Genomic DNA, 17100 nt, shown 5'->3' on the forward strand with positions numbered 1-17100 from the left:
TTATCAGCTAATTCATTCTTTCAAAAAAAATGATCATTGGCGTCAAATGCTAAAATTAAAATAAGCCTGGAAATGTATTTTGAAGGCTAATGCTGATTAAAGTAGGAATTTGAGCTCCAAATGAAACACAACGTATAGTTCAACTACTGCATTTACAATAAATTATTGTACTGGCTAAGAACCACTTCATAATGTTTTCTGTAAAGTAGTGAGTAAAAATAGCTTCTGAAGTACAATACTGTGTTTTGTCTGTGAATTGCAATTCAGTGAATTGCTTTCATTTCTCGTTGGTTACATACAAGAAGCGTGTGACTTAATAGTCACTGAATAACTTACCTAGCCTCTGCCAAACGTCGCTGTTTAGCTATCTCCTTTTTCTGCAAAGGTGCCACTTGCCATTAAAAAGTCAGTTCAGTCACTAGAACTAAGCGAACATTTGACTGTGTTTAAAGTTGACAGTCCAAACATTTCCATCATAAATAAAGATCAGGCCTTTCTTCTTTAACTTTACATTCTGCCTTTAAAAAGTCAACTGAGTAGAACTACCAACTTTGAGTATTCAATCGTAACTGTAGATCTTATGCAGCACCTGTCATTGTGATATCTGAAGAATGCAAGAACAAACTGCATGGCTGGGATGTCCTCATTAAAGACTCCCACAGTATATTAAGGGACCTTTTTATTTTGAGGAGCTATATGCTAAATAACAGCACATACAAGCATTAGGACTTCTGGGTAGAAGTTATTGCTAGAGCAGGCTCTATCTCATCTAGTAAAGCCTAAAGTCAGGTCAAAGAGGCTTCTTTGGCTCCTTCACACAAGGAGATTATACATAAGGCTACAAGTTAGTCAGGGGTATTTTTAGTAAAAGTCACAGGTCATGGGCAATAAACAAAAATTCACAGCCTGTGACCTGTCCTTGATTTATACTAAAAATACCTGTGATTAATTTGGGGGGTGGGGAGGAGGGCACCTTTGGCCAGCAGCACTAGCTGCCCGGGCAGCAGACTGTGACTGCACCAGCCGGCCACCTGAGGCCACTCCAGCAGCGGCTGGTGTGGCTGTCCCAAGGACCAGCTGCTTGGGAGGCCCTGGGGTCAGCCACGCTGGCCCCTGCAGAAATCACAGAGATCACAGAAAGTCACGGAATCCGTGACTTCTGCGACCTCCATGACAGACACAGAGCCCTAATTATACATAATCCCTGCCTAAAACAATTATCATTTTCCTCTCCATCAAGAGCAAACCAAAACAAAACTAATTTTCAGAAGTCCCAACAGATCAAGATCTCGCCACAATCCTTCAATATACATATTGTTTGAAAAAAATGTATTCTTTAATTTAATCAATCCCAACTATAATTTCTGCCACAAAATAGCCATCCAGTTACTCAACTCCATTTCCCAAAAACCCAGAGACCTAAGGTCAATATTCTTACTATCATCTCAAGTATATGCAGTATCAACTTCTAGCTGTGTCCCCATTACAGAGAATGCCAAACCACAGGAGTATGCACAAAATAAGCAGCTCTTCTCATCTCAGAAGGAGATGGTTGTATAAACAAACCCAAACTTTGCAAGCAATGGATGTCAGTTACCTTTAACAAATACATCCATTATTCTCCAACCCTCCCTGTGCATGTGAAGGGCTTTATAAATGTTGCACCAGCCCGAAAGGGGTAAAGGAGCTGCTCAGGACTGGAGTAGAGCAGCCCTGCTGCACCTCCATGCCATGATAGGAATGGAGGAGGAATTTAAAAGAAGGAAACTCCATTCAGTAGAGGACAGCTCTGGGAGGGAAGAAGAGTGCTGACTGAGATTCCCATCTCCCAGGAAGAGGCCTATGCCCTTGTGTTACAAAGCAAACAAACAAAAAAGCACGCTTCTCTGAGTTTACAGACGGTTCTATCCTATAACTTTTGCTGGACAATCAATGGATTTTGAGACACGTTGTAACCAGACTAGGGCCTCTCTAGGGAAGAAAGGCCAATTTGCTGGCTAGGACCATCTGTATATTCTTCTCTTTTGCTGAGTTGTTTGCCTCGTTTCTCCAAAACGAGTGCAGGGGGAAGTACCCAGAAGGACTCATCACATCAGAATGATATGAAGCATCCCTCACTGGAGCAGCTGCCCCTGAGTGCATGTATAACCCTGTCAAAACCCCAGGGAGGTGCTGTTGAAAGATCAGATTCTTGACACTGTTGTGTAATTTTATAATCAATCCCTTATTTCTTTATATTTTCCTCAGCAGCGTGAACAGACTATTTCTTGATCAATTGTCTTATGAATACAGAGCCTTTTAAACATTTCTTTTACTAGGTATGTTACCTGCTCTGGGGAGAAATTGTTTTAATTTCACACCATGTGTTTTGTATGTAGCTATGTAATATGTAGCTATATAACTCTTGTTTTGTTTTTTCCTTAGTTTTATAAATTTAAATAAGTTAAACTTTTTTAAGGAAATAGCAGTTGGTGCTTTTTGATTTCTCAATACACAACACTGTCAAGTCGCCAAATGCATTTAACTGACTGTTTCAACTTTGCATCACAGAATACATAAGGGGGAAATGTCACTGGATTTTCACCATTCCCACTTATTGACTCTCCCACTTGTTATACTTATTTAAGGCAAAGAGAATAAAAATGGAAAGACACTGCAAATTTTCAAAAGGGACCAAATTTGTATTCAGAGTATTCAAACTGATTTCTTATAACAAGCTTTGGCAAAGAAGAGGAAAGTGACTGAAGCTATTAGACATGGAAACTCATGTCACATAAGCAGTTCAATCAGTGGGATAAACTATTTCTGAAATTTCTTTATTAATCTATTCACAGTGGGTCCCAGGGTACAGGATGCGTCCTTGCTTGTTGCCCTCACTCTGCTAACCGTCACTTTCTGAGGCATATGTTCATCCATTTTGCCTTGCTTCCTTCTCTTTTGGGTCCTCTGGGTTGCTTATTACAGCTGGGTGGGCTTTGGATGTTCTCAGTATTTAGTTGTGTCATTGAAACTGCTCTTTCATTGAAGGCTTCAAGATAGACTGGGTACAGATTGTAACCTAACTGATGTGTTGTTTAATCCTGACTTTGTGGCTCTCTGGTTCTCATTCATCTAGAATAAATCACAAAGGGAGCTGTCTGCACATTACCATGACATAAGCTCAATTGTCAAATATCAAATGTTTCCGTGTGGGAATCTTCACATCTGGTTCCTTGTAAAGTATGCCAATGACTGTATGCACCTGCTAACAAACAAGCTGTCGGCCCATCAGGACTAACACAACAAATTGCATAAGCCAGGGACCCTTGCCAACAGTTTTAAAGGAAATACTGAATACTGGGGACAATAAATTAATAAAACAGGGACAAGAGTGAAGGTCATAGTGTGAAAATCAGGTAACAGGAAGGGGACATTAAGCAGAGAGCCCTCGACAGTGCCCACTGCTCATCCAAGGAATCAGTGGACACTGCCCAGAGGACAGTGACTGAACAAGGGAATGGAAATAGGCTCTGCAGTCACAGTCCGCATCCAACTTCCTACTCCTGGTATGATGGATGGCTGTCTTGGCCAGCTCCAGGAGAAAGGTGATGAGGAGTTTTTGCAGTTTTGTGGGGCTGTAGGTGGGATGTACCAGGATCAGAAGGTGTGGGGAAAAGTGTAGCCAGAACCTCAGTTCTGGAGAACCTCCCAATTCAGTGTGCTATCCACTATATCACACTGTCTCCCCCTGGAAAGGTGTGGAATTAGTGAGGCAATGGATTGCAGTAAGAGAAAGAATGGGCTCACTGTAAAGGCAGTTGAAAGAATCCAGTTTACTAGGGCATCAATCTCTGATTCTGCCACAGAGATCCTATGTGATGCTCATTAAATGACCAAAACCAATCTTTTCACAGGTTGCTACCAAGTGCGTTTTTATCATTTTCTGGTTGCCTGATGTGAGATGCTGGGGTCTGATTTGTGGAAGTTTTGAACACTCACAGCTGCAACTGAAGTCAGTAGGTGCTATGCTTTGAACATATAAAGTGCTATATAATAAGTAGTTCTTAAAAATGAGATCTTAGTTGTCTCAAATTGGCACCCAAAATTAGTGGACACTTTTGGATTTAATCTCGCTGTGTCCTGGGGGTGATAGCAACTTTGCATCTCACAGGGGTGTAGTGGAAATAAATTCATTATAGTGATGAGCACATAGAAAAGCCCATGAGGAAATTAGTAATTTTGTCTTCAGAGCAGGGTTTGAATTGTGTGCAGTAAATCAGGCATGGGGCCACACACTGATCAACAAGGAGAAAACAAAATATTGAATTGCTGCTCATTCTGTTAGCACAGTCCATGCTGTACTAACTCAAAGCAACATTTAAAACCATTCTATCAGAGGCATTGGTGCAGCTGAAGAACAGTTAGTTTTACAGCACAAAGTGCCTTTTATGTGCAAAGTTTTATGGTCAGGAATGTTCAGTCAGTCCTGCAGTCTTATTGTGTGATCATATTTCAGTGCTTTATAACTGTCACATTTTAAAATTTAATTTTGCATGTCTCTGAAAATTTACTCCACAAAATAATTAAGGGAGAAATTCTATCCTTAGAAATAAATACTCAAGTAGCATGCTAGCCAGCTACATATCTGGCATAAGAGGCATTTATTTGGTTACAGAAGGGTAGAGTATCTCACAGGCAGATGCAGCGAGGGGAATGTTACTGCCCTCTAATTGCCTTTGTAGCTCTTGCTGTTGCTAGAAGCATACACACTAACAAGCTGGCAAGCTAAATACATCATGCTTCCAGTGTCCCTTAACCACAGGAGAAAGTGATGTGTGTCCTGCAGTTGTCGCCTATATAGCTCCCAGTGCACTCTGGAGATGGAGATGTTTGCTTGGCTATTTACACAGAAGGAGAAGGCTCTGAATATCCCCTTCCCCCTCCAAATACATAGTGCTGACATATAGTACTCATGTAAGTTACGTACATCTTTGTCCCAGTCAGGACTTTTTGTGTCCTTGCTCTGACCAAGTGCTCTGCTTGTTGAATCCCATCACTGGTTTTCAGATCACCTGCCACAACAGTCGCATTCATCCTTGCCTTCATATGCTATACAGCTTTATCCCACCTATATCTCATACATTTCAAGTTGATGGGCTTCTTCCCAGTGAGGATGGTCCAGACTTTACTTAATCATGGGTTTGCAACAAATTTCAGCTGTGGTGTCTCTAGTTCAGTCATTACACGGTGTAGAAGAGGCTGACATTTCTCTTTTGAAGGACTTAATGCTGAAATTGTTACTTGTACAATTTAATCCCACTGAACTCTTGGATGAATAGAACTAAGCATGCAAGTAAAAATATTAGGACTGGGATCTGACCCTGAGAAGTGTGGAGCACTTGCAACGGTCAAGAGTGCATCTTAGGAAAATGTCCTGTGTGGGGAAGTCTCTAGAGCATGGGGCACACTTTAATTACAGTAGGAATAATCAGATATCGACTCTGTTGAGATGAACTTCAAAATGTATTGTCCTTTACTGGAAATAGTGACCTTAAGTTTGCTTCAGTAACTATTTACCATGAATCTTAATGTTCACCACACCAAGAAATCAATATATGCATTTTTTACAAATATTTTCAAGGTGTTAATCATAAACATCTAGATATTTCTCAGTTATGACCATGGACTTAGAAGTGTAATGATTTTAACCTGGTTTGAGATCAGAGAAAAAATATTATTCACCTTCTGAGAAGTGAATTACATTTTTGCCTTTGTTCAGGTGCTGACAATCAGGTTGCATTCCTATGCACAAGTGAGATGATTGATTAAAGATTTTCCTTACTTCAATATTGTTGTCTGTTGTATTGTTGTAGCTGTATTGGTCCCAGAATGTGAGAGACAAGGTAGATGATGTAGCTTGTACCTTCCATCAACAGAAGTTGGTCCAATACAATATATTTTCTCACCTACTTTGTCTCTCTCCAATATTATTGACCTCTGAGGAGGAGGTAAACAATAGAACTTACTGCTATCACATGCTTGTTTTCAGCCAATGATGAGCTAGTATTTTCTTGTATTGAACAAATGGCCCTTAAGGAATAATACGTCAACTTGACTGGAAAAGCAATCCTACTGTCTATGTGTGTGCACAACAATATAAGAAAATGCATTCCTATGATACACAAGACTCCTCCATTCTGAGGTTTGAAAGACAATAACTATTCATGTGATGTCTCTGAAATTGCTTTAATCTGAAACACATTCTTGTGGCCAACTCAAAAACAAACAACTTTGTCTAAAATAATAGTTTTATAAAATTTAATAGAGATATAGTTTAAGAAAAATTAGGGCTGTCGATTAATCTTAGTTAACTCACTCGATTAACTCAAAAAAATTAATCGCGATTAAAAAAATTAATCGTGATTAATCGCACTGTTAATCAAATACCAATTGAAATTAAATATTTTGGATGTTCTACATTTTTATATATTCTGTGTTATAATTGAAATCAAAGTATATATTCTTGATTACAAATATTTGTACTGTGAAAGAAAAAAAGAAATAGTATTTTTCAATTCACCTCATACAAGTACTGTAGTGCAATCTCTGTGTCGTGAAAATGCAACTTACAAATGTAGACTTTTGTTATATAACTGCACTCAAAAACAAAACAATGTAAAACTTCAGAGCCTATAAGTCCACTCATTCCTCCTACTTCTTGTTCAGCCAATCGCAAAGACAAACAAGTTTGTTTACATTTACAGGAGATAATGCTGCCCTCTTCTTATTTACAATGTCAACAGAAAGTGTGAACAGGCATTTGCATGGCACTTTTGTAGCCGGCATTGCAAGGTATTTCCATGCCAGATATGCTAAACATTCGTATGCCCCTTCATGCTTCGGCCACCATTCCAGAGGACATTCTTCCATGCTGATGACGCTTGTTAAAAGAATAATGCATTAATTAAATTTGTGACTGATCTCCTTGGGGGAGAATTGTATGTCCCCTTCTCTGTTTTATCCAATTCTTCCATATATTTCATGTTATAGCAGTCGCGGATGATGACCCAGCAGATGTTGTTCATTTTAAGAACACTTTGGTACCTTCTTTCACTTCAGATTTGATAAAATGCAAAGTGAGATTTCAAAAGATAGCTACAGCCTTCCAAAATCTGAGAGGGCGAGTTGTGGAGCATGCTTTCAAAAGTCATAGAAGAGCAACATTCCAATGGGAAAACTACAGAACCTGAAGAACCAAAAAAAAAGAAAATCAACCTTCTGTTGGTGGCATCTGACTCAGATAATGAAAATGAACCTGTGTAGGTCCACACTGCTTTGGATTGTTATTGATCAGAACCCGTCATCAGCATGGATGTTTGTCCGCTGGAATGGTGGTTGAAGCATGAAGGGACATATGAATCTTTAGCGCATCTGGTACATAAATATCTTGTGATGCCAGCTACAACAGTGCCATGAGAATGCCTGTTCTCATTTTCAGGTGACATTACAATCAAGAAGTGGGCAGCATTATATCCTGCAAATGTCAACAAACTTGTTTTTCTGAGTGACTGGCTGAACAAGAAGTAAGACTGAGTGGACTTGCAGTCACTAAAGTTTTACATTGTTTTATTTTTGAATGCAGTTATTTTCTGTACATAATTCTACATTTGTAAGCTCAACTTTCATGATAAAGAGATTGCACTACAGTACTTGTATTAGGTGAACTGAAAAATACTATTTCTTTTTTTTTACAGTGCAAATGCTTGTCATCAAAAATAAATATAAAGTGAGCACTGTACGCTTTGTGTTCTGTGTTGTAATTGAACTCAATATATTTCAAAAATGTAGAAAACATCCAAAAATATTTAAATAAATGATATTCTATTATTGTTTAACATTGCAATTAATCACAATTAATTTTTTAAATCACTTGACAGCCCAAAGTAAATCAATAAGCATAGAGTAACAGATTTTAAAAGAAAAGATTTATTTTGCAAAGCCAATGAGAGATTATTTGACTGGAAGCATAGGCCCTGAGTCTGCAAACATTTATACACACTCTTAACTTTACTCTCACATAGTCTTTTTGAAATCAACAGGATTATACAAAAGAGTAAAGATAGAAACACACAGTTGTTTGCAGGACTGGGCATGGGCAGGGGCAGCATGGCTTGGCAATGCAGAAAACAAACCTGCCTGAAACCTCTGGGTACATACTCGCCACTGCAGCTACCTGTGCTACTGCACGACATTGCTACTTATGCTTGCACTAGCTTGATGAGAACTGGGGCAAGAATGTGTATGTGGACATGGGAATTGCACCCCTAGATCATAGTGTAAACAGCCTAAGTGTGTTTCTCTGATATTCTTGAATCCTATATGAAAGCTGTATTTTAATAGTCTGATTGAATACATGTTAAATTAATTCATTACTTTAAGCTTTCTAGTTCTTTTTTATAAGAAACTTGAAAGGAATGAGCAGGAGGGAGTGCCATATCAGAGAAGGCGAGCTGAGAAAGTGAGAGTAGCACTCAGAAATATGACTACTTGTATGATTAAAGAATTCATTTAAAGCTGTTGTGGGGGAGGAGGAAGAAGAGGGCAGCATTCCCCATTTTAAAACATCAGAGGTAAAGAAATTAAAAGGATTATGAGGAAAAGCTGGAAAGGTGTAATAAACAGATTAGGAAAACTAACTGACAATAAGAAGCATTGCCCTCGAAATAATCAGAAATAATAAGATTATTTAAAATGAGCAGTGGGTTAACACGCCGAGTGGCTGGGAGATAGATGACAGGGGAAAATGAGAGGTGAAAAATTAAAATGATTTTCTCCTATTGCCTTTAATCTTTAACACTCCAAATGTATGAGTCCCTAGTGGATACATTTAAAATATGCTTTATTATTTCCTTATTAAAGTGAGGATTTCACTGTTACATAAATCCACAAAGATAAATAAAACAGCATTGGAGCAGGTACTGGGCACTAAGAGAACTATTCTCCTAATACATGCAGGTCTTCTCCATTGATCAGGGGGGTGCTGCCAAATGTGATCCTACACAGGGTGCATAATTCACCTCATCAAGTAATGTCCCATCTACCAGGTACGGGGCTTTGTTTTGAAGCACTGATGCTTCAGAGGAATGCACTCAGGTTCTACTGCAGAACAGAAGTATCAGCGCAACACAGTAGCAAAGGAGTTGTTAACAAAAGATAGATGCCTGTAGGGAGAAGAGATTATATCCCTAAATTAGGAATCCTCTGCATGCTGATATTTCACGTGAGTGTAACCTTATTTAGCCTGATGCGTGATCTGCACAGTGGATATCATTGTGAATTCATGGATACAGATGAATAAGTTTGTCTCTCACCAACAGAAGTTGGACCAATAAAAGATATTACTCACCTATCTTGTTGCTCTAATGTTCAAAGTGGGCAGGTGATAAAAACCCACAGGTTGCCATAAAAAAGCAACCTTAACAGAGTACTAGATGTTGAGGGCAAAATCACAATAAGGTTATAAGACCAACAAGAGGGAAGTCAGTGGGGGACCTGTCCAACATCTTAGTTGTCTATACACAAATAGGAGTATGAGGAAAAACAAAGACCTGGAAGCATTAGTACATAAGCTAATTTATGACTTAAATGGCACCACAGTTGACTTGGTGGGACAAGCCTCATCAGTGGAATATTGGTACAGAGGGCTATAAAGAACAGGCAGGGTAAAAAGGGGGGAGGAGGAAGGGTTGCATGGTATTAAAAATATATACACTTGTTCTGAGGTCCAGAAGGAGGAGATAGGCAGGCCAGTTGAAAGTCTATAGATATAGACAAAAGGGGTAAAAAAACAGAGTTGATGTCTTTGTGGGGGTCTACTATAGACCAAATCAGGATGAGGTGGATGAAGCATTTCTAGAACAAAGAGAAATATCCAAAACCCCAGGCCTGGTAGTAATGGAGGACTTTATCCAGACATCTGTTGGAAAAGAAATACAGCAAAATGCTGTTGTCCAATGAGTTTTTGGACTATATATATTGTGACATGGTCAGACCAGATGACTACAGGAGAGTGATCCTATTGGGATCCAGGAGGTGGGTGGGCAGAAGCCCGCCCACTACTAAAGGACCTCCCCCCAGCCTAAAGGGAAGATCCGCAGGTCCAGGATTCCAAATAATTACAGGGGACAACTAAAGATAAAACAGGGAGAGGAGTGAGGTCATAGGGCTAAACAAAGGGAACCTGATGGGGACACCGAGCCGAGAACTCCGGACAGCGCCCACTGCTCCTCGAAGGTGTCAAGGGAGCCAGCAGATGCTGTCCAGAGGAACTTCGTCCGGATGCATGAGAGGACGGAGGGTTGGAAATAGGCCCCACAGTCGCAGGAAACCCTGTCGGCCAACCTCCTCTCCCTGGTTTTATAGATGGCCATTTGGCCAGGGCTAGGAGCATGTTGACAAGGAGGTCCCACGACTTTGTGGAACCATGGATAGGGAGTGCATAGATAAGAAGATGAGGGGAAAAGTGCAACCAAAAACATAACATGATGTTCAAGAGGAGCCGGAATAGAGGCTGCAACCTGGCGCGCTCCAGGTACACGTGCACCAGGGTTTCCCTCACGCCGCAGAAGGGGCAGGCATCCGAGACAGGGGTGAACCGCACCAAGTACATGCCTGTGCTTATGGGTCTGTGAAGGAGCCGCCAACTAATATCCCCGGCGGGTCTCAGGACCAGGCTGGAATACAGACTGGCCCACCGGGGCTCCTCACTCTCCAGACGCAAGGGTGAGGACGTGAAGGGTGTGAAGCACGAGCATGTATAGATGTTTCCAGACCACACTGAGGAAACGAACCAGCTGCAAGTAATACAGCTGGCTCACGGTGAAGAGGCAGGAGGGCCGGTTGGGTCCACGGGACAGGGACCTGATGAAAAGGTCCAGAGGGCCTGGGGTGGAGGATTGGCAGGGCGTGCCCTCTTGCAGGACCCGGTCGAGGAAAACCCTAGCAGTGGGTGGTAAAGCGGGCTTCACCTCCTGAAGTATACGCTATGGAGTACGAGGCCTGGAGAGTCCCATGCGCTGAGTGAGCGTCAGGGGATCCAGCCAGTCTCCCCAGTCATAGTCCAGGAGGTCTCTGACTCTGGTGACTTCTGCCAGGACCAAACTCTGGTGCAGCGAGGGGGACTCCACCACCTACACGTGGAGTTGGGAGTTGTGTAGCAGGGGCTCCGCAAGAAGATCCACCCCCTTGGTGGCTGCCATGGACCTGGTGCCGGAGGAGGTCCTGGTAGAAGACCGGCAGCCCAGAGAAGTCTCGCGGAAGACCTCTTGGATGGAGATAAAGGAGCTGCCATTCATATCAGAGCCCTTGGAAGTGATGCAGGAAGGCATGCACCAGTACGCTCTATGCTGGACTACCTGCACCATAAAGGAGCCTCTGCAGCCTCTGAATTTGCAGGCACTTCAAGCCCTGCCCTCCCTCCTCCAGAGGCAGGTGGAGGACCCCTGAAGAGACCTAGTGCAGTCCTGGCCAGAACAACTCCAGAACCAATATCTGGAGGTTGGCCAGGAAACCCGGGGCTGGGACCACGGTGTTGAGCCGGTGCCAGAGCATGGACAGGACTAGCTGATTAAGCACCAATGCCCTCCCTCGGAGGGAGAGGCACAGGAGTAATCCTGTCCATCTCCAGAGCCGCTCTGGCACCCTGCCCTCTAAACCTTGTCAATTATCCAGTAGAGACGGATGCGTGGCAGAAAGGTAAATGCCAAGATAGAGCAGTGGAACCACGCTCCACTGGATGGCCTGAAGCACGGGTGGGAGGGATCTCACCTGCCACCCATTCCCAACCACCAGGCCAGAGCTCTTGACCCAGTTGACCCAGGCAGAGGAGGCTGCCGAGTAGACAGCCTGGCAAGCCTCCATCCACACCAAGTCACCCGGGTCAGGGACTACGAGGAACATGTCGTTGGCGTATGCTGACAGGACCAGCTGTATCTCTGGCTCTCGCAGCATCAACCCCATCAGCCACCGGCAGAAGAGACAGAGGAAGGGCTCCATCACCAGACCGTACAGCTAGCCCGAGAGGGGGCACCCCTGCCATACTCCCCCCCTGAAGCTGACCGACTTGGTCAGGGTACAGTTGAGCCTGACCAGACACTCCATGGAGGCGTACAGCACCTGGAGAAAGCCCACAGACTGGGGTCCGAAGCCAAACACTTGCAGAGTTCCCAGGAGATACCCATGGTCCACCCTGTCGAATGCCTTCTCCTGATCTAGGGACAGAAGGGTGAGCGACAGATCATCCCTACACCTGAGCTCCAAGAGATCCCAGACCAAATACAGATTATTAAAGATGGTATGGCCTGGGAGGATGTAGGTCTGGTCGGCGTGGACCAGGTCCGCCAGCACGGATCCCAGCCACAGCGAGATGGCCTTCGCTACAACTATGTAGTCTGTGCTGAGGAGCGAGATGGGATGCCAATTCCGAAGGTCGCGGGGGTCTCCCTTCTTCGGAAGCAAGGCGAGCACAGCTCACCTGCATGACAAGGGGAGGACCCTGCTCTCCAAGAACTCCACAGTCAGTCCATCCATGCCCGGGGATTTATTGGTGGGCATGTGGCGGAGGACTTGTGAGAACTCAGCCAGAGTGAGATGCAGTCTAGCCGGTCTCGGTCACCCACACTGACCATCGGGAGTCCATCCCACAGCACTCTGCAAGCGTCGGGATCTATCGGATCTGGGGAGAAAAGGGCTGTGTAGAAGACCCTGGCCCTCCCGCACATCTCCTCCGGATCCGTGAGGGGGATGCAGTCCTCTGCAAGAAGGCAGCTGACATGCTTCTTGGCCCCCCTCCTTTTCTCCAGGGTGTAGAAGAAGCGGTAGCCATGATCCGTCTCCCGAAGGAGGCGGATGTGGCATCGAAAAAGGCACCCCGGGGACCAATGGTCTTCGAGGGCCCGGAGCTCCTCCCGTTTGTCCCGGCACACTCCACAGAGGGATGGATCCTTGGGGCTGGTGGCCAGACATCTCTCCAGCTCTATCGCCATATCCCTCCATTGGCTGGTGCCCTGGGTGTAGTCACAGCAGAAGAGCCGGGTGCGCACCTTCCCCACATCCCACCACCGCCATGCCGTGGGACAGTCGTGCCAGGCCAGCCGGAACTCCTGGATGGACACCACGAAGGGAAGGGAAGGGAAGATAGCAGCCCCTCGTGGGTCGGGACAGGGGGAGACACAAAGGCCACTCCCAGGGGAACATCCTCTGGAAAAGGGAAGGAGACAGCCCCAGGGGCAGCAATAGCATTGAGGGAGGTGGAGGGGATAGGGACAGGGTCAGCATCAGGGGCAGGGCAGGGGTCAGGAACAGGGTCGGGGAGAGGGGCAGAAGCGAGATCCGGGGCTGCAGTAGCCAAGCCACTGGGGGTGGCACCTCTTGGTCGGGCTAGGGGTCTGGGGGATGGGAAGGGGGCCCTCAGTGATGCCAGGCTCAGGCTCAGGCTCCATGGTGGGTGTGGCAGCCACGGCTTCAGGAGGTGGACAATCTTCAGTGGGGCCCCTGCCCGGGAAGGAGGTCGGTTGCCCCACACCAATGAGGAATGCCCCTGGTGACTCAGGTCCCGGCTGCATGGCACTGATCATCACTCTAATAGCTTCAACGGCCATCAGTGGGGTGCCACCTGTGGCTGGGCAGGTGGAAGAGTCCAGGGGCTCTACGGAGACAGCAGTGGAAACATTAGTTATTGAGAGGGAGCATGGGGAAAGGGGGGCCCGAGTGAGGTTGCCCAGATCGAGGCCCACTGGCAAAGGGTCATCCTCCCCCTGGATGATCGGAGTCAGACCCAGGGCCTCAATCTCCTCATAGATGGAGGGGAGATCACCACCCTGGGGTCCTCCCTGCCAGCACCCGAGGCAAAGCTCGCCTCGGGGCTTGCAGGGGCTTTAGATGTCAAGGGGGCAGAAGGGGCTCCATCGGGGGCCTCCTCGAGGAGGGGCTCCAGTGGAGGCATGGTGTTAACCTCCGGTGCTGCCATGTCTTCCCCAGCCGGCACCGGTGGATGGAATACACCCGAGGGCAAGGTGGAAGGCTTGGTGTCGGTGCCCCCCTTCCTGGTCTTCCGGGGACCCTCCACATCCAATGGCAGGAGTGGAGCTTGAGCCTTCCGCTTGCCCCACTTTCCCTGTACTAGGGCCCAGCCCTCCATGGCATCATCTGCGGGTTGACTAACAGGGGTCGGGTCAGGGGGCAGCGGCAATGGCTCAGGGACTCGGGGAGGTAATGGTGGGGTGGCACAAGTAAGGGAAGAATCGCCCTGGGGGGGCCCTCTCCTATGCCCAGCGGTATCCCTGCTGCACCCTCCTCCACAGGCCCCCCGAGATTGCACGCAGCAGAGGTGGGGCTCTCCCGCTCATCTGGATGAGGTACCCTTTGGGCCCGAGCGGGAGCAGTGGTGGACTGAGAAGGAGGAGGGGTGGCTCCAGGTGCCGGGCAGCCCGGGGAGCCGGCGATGACGGGGCCAGCGCCTTGCCAGGGCTCGGGGGTCCCAGACCCTCCTCCTTTCCGGGCCAAAGGGCAGTCCCTCTGGACATGCCCCATCACCTGACAGAGGTAGCACCGGGCCTCCCCGGTGGAATAATGCACGCGGTAGCGGGCCCCCTGGTAGGGGACCAGGAAGGACCCCTCGAGCGCCTCTCCGTAACGTGCCACCAATGGCAGTTGAAGCTGCACCTGCTGGCGGAACGAGAGGACGTGACAGAGAGCGGGGTCTTTGCAGCCCAGTGGGAGAGGGCTGATAATGGAGATGGTTTTCCCCCAGGGTAGAGAGGGCGGGTAACAGGGCGGCATTGGGAAGGAAGGGAGGGACAGAGGTCAGGACTATTCGGATACCCATGTCCTCCAGCGGCTCCAGGGGGACAAATATGCCCCCCACTGCCAGGCCCTTCTCCGCTGCCTCCTGGGCAGCGGCCTTCAATGCTAGGAAGAAGACAACCTTTCTGTACATTTTGGAGGCCGCCACGATGGCTGTGGGCCCCACCACCCTCGCCAATGCCCACACGTAGGTTTCTATATGGGGCAAGGCAGGTACCAGGGGGAGACTGTTGCAGGGGTGAGGTGGGGAGTCCAAGGTGGCGGGGCACATGTGCCCACATGTGCTTGCACAAAAGAGTCTGTTTAGGCTGGCTGCTGCTTCTGGCCCAAATGGTGGAAGTAGGACGTGGCAAGCCAAGTAAGCAGCTGAGTCCCAGAGGCAGGAACCAAGGCAGATGGTAAGCAGCCAGTGGCGGTGGTGGAGGGGGCAACAGTGGTGAGGGGGGGGTGACACAGATGGACCAGGGGGCAGGCTCCACACTACACCCTCTATGTTGCCACAAACAGTGTCAAACCCCCCACCACAAGAGCACAGTTCAAAAGTTACTCAGTCCTTGATGGTCCCCTCCACAGTGTTCTGCAGAGCCTCTGCATGCTTCCCCAACAGCAGAAGGTCCTCTTCATCTTCCTCCTCTAGGCTCCAGCAGCTCCAGCAACCCCAGGCAGCAGTCCAGTGGCCAGGCAGGAAGGACCCCTCTCAGGTGATGGTATCCACAGCAGCAAGAGAAATGGCTGGGGCCCCTCACTCCCCTTCTCTGGTGAGCGGGCCAGCATGCCCCCTTAGGGTCTGTAGCTGGAGTAGCAGCAAGTAAGGGGGGGGGGAGGGGGATCCAGCAGCTGGCCAGCAACCAGGTAAAAGAGAAGGGAGGGTGGTGTCTGGCCCAGTCAGGGGAGCAGCTGGAGCATCAGCGAAAGCCCAGGGCTGAGCAGCACCAGGAGCAGCAGCAGACCTCTCCCTCCAGGCCAGAGGGCTACAGGAGAGTGATTTTTTTTTTTAAAGCAGGAGAAAATTTTATTTGCATAGCATACTTACAAAAAAATCACCAAAAAAGATAAAACAAAACTATGCAACAAAACAAAAGCAAACGCAACGTATAACACAGCAGCCTTCAGGGGAGAGAAGTGTTCAGGTTTGCCTGGGTCCAGAGCGGGGGGGCTTCCTCGACACTCATGGTCTTCCACCCTCCTGAGTTACCTAGTGCCACGCCCAGTGTCACCGATTATTCCTCTCCTGAGAGTGCCCGACAAGATGGGCACGGCTGCGGGGTGGCGGTTTGGGGGTGGGGGAGACGTACACCCACGTGTGATAGGACCCCTCCTAGGTGACGGTGATGATGGTATCCACAGCGGCAATGGCTGGGGTCTCTCGCTCTTCCCTGCAATCAAAGGGTCAGACGGAGGGAACTGGACGGGGTCACTGAGCAGAGAACCTCGGACAGTACAGGAGAGGATTTTTTTTTTAAAGCAGAAAAGAATTTTATTTGTGTAACACTTACAAAGAATCACCAAAGAGGATAAAGCAAAACTATGCAACAAAACAACGCAAACAGAAGTTATGACACAGCAGCCTTCAGGAGGGAGAAGTGTTCAGGCTAGTCTGGGCCCAGAGCGGGGGGGCTTCCTCGACACTCGTGGTCTTCCACCCTCCTGAGTTACCTGGTGGCCTAGAGCGGGGGGGCTTCCTCGACACTCGTGGTCTTCCACCCCCTCGAGTTACCTAGTGCCGCGCCCAGTGTCACCGATCATCCACCCCCTGAGAGTGCCCGGCAAGATGGGCACGGCTGCGGGGTGGGCGGTTTGGGGGTGGGGGGGGGGGACACCCACGTATTATAGGACCCCTCCTAGATGACAGTGACGATGGTATCCACAGCGGCAACGGCTGGGGCTGGTGTCTCTCGCTCTTCCCCTCAATCAAAGGGTCAGACGGAGGGAACCGGACGGGGTCACTGAGCAGAGAACCTCGGACAGTACAGGAGAGTGATTAAAGGGAGAGATATTGTTCCCAGGTTAAGCAGGTCCCTGTTCTCTGGGTAAAGTAACAGGGGCAGTTTTTTTTGTTTGTTTTTTTTTTGAAACAGAAAAAAAAAATTTATTGTGACAATTACAAGAATTACCAAAGAACCAAATCAAAGTATGCAACAAAACAACGCAAACAGAAGGTATAACACAGCAGCTTTCAGGAGGGAGAAGTGTTCAGGCTAGCCTGGGCCCAGAGCGGGGGGGCTTCCTCGACACTCGTGGTCTTCCACCCCCTCGAGT

Source organism: Chelonia mydas, chromosome 7 (assembly GCF_015237465.2).
Source record: "Chelonia mydas isolate rCheMyd1 chromosome 7, rCheMyd1.pri.v2, whole genome shotgun sequence".
NCBI lineage: Eukaryota > Metazoa > Chordata > Testudines > Cheloniidae > Chelonia > Chelonia mydas.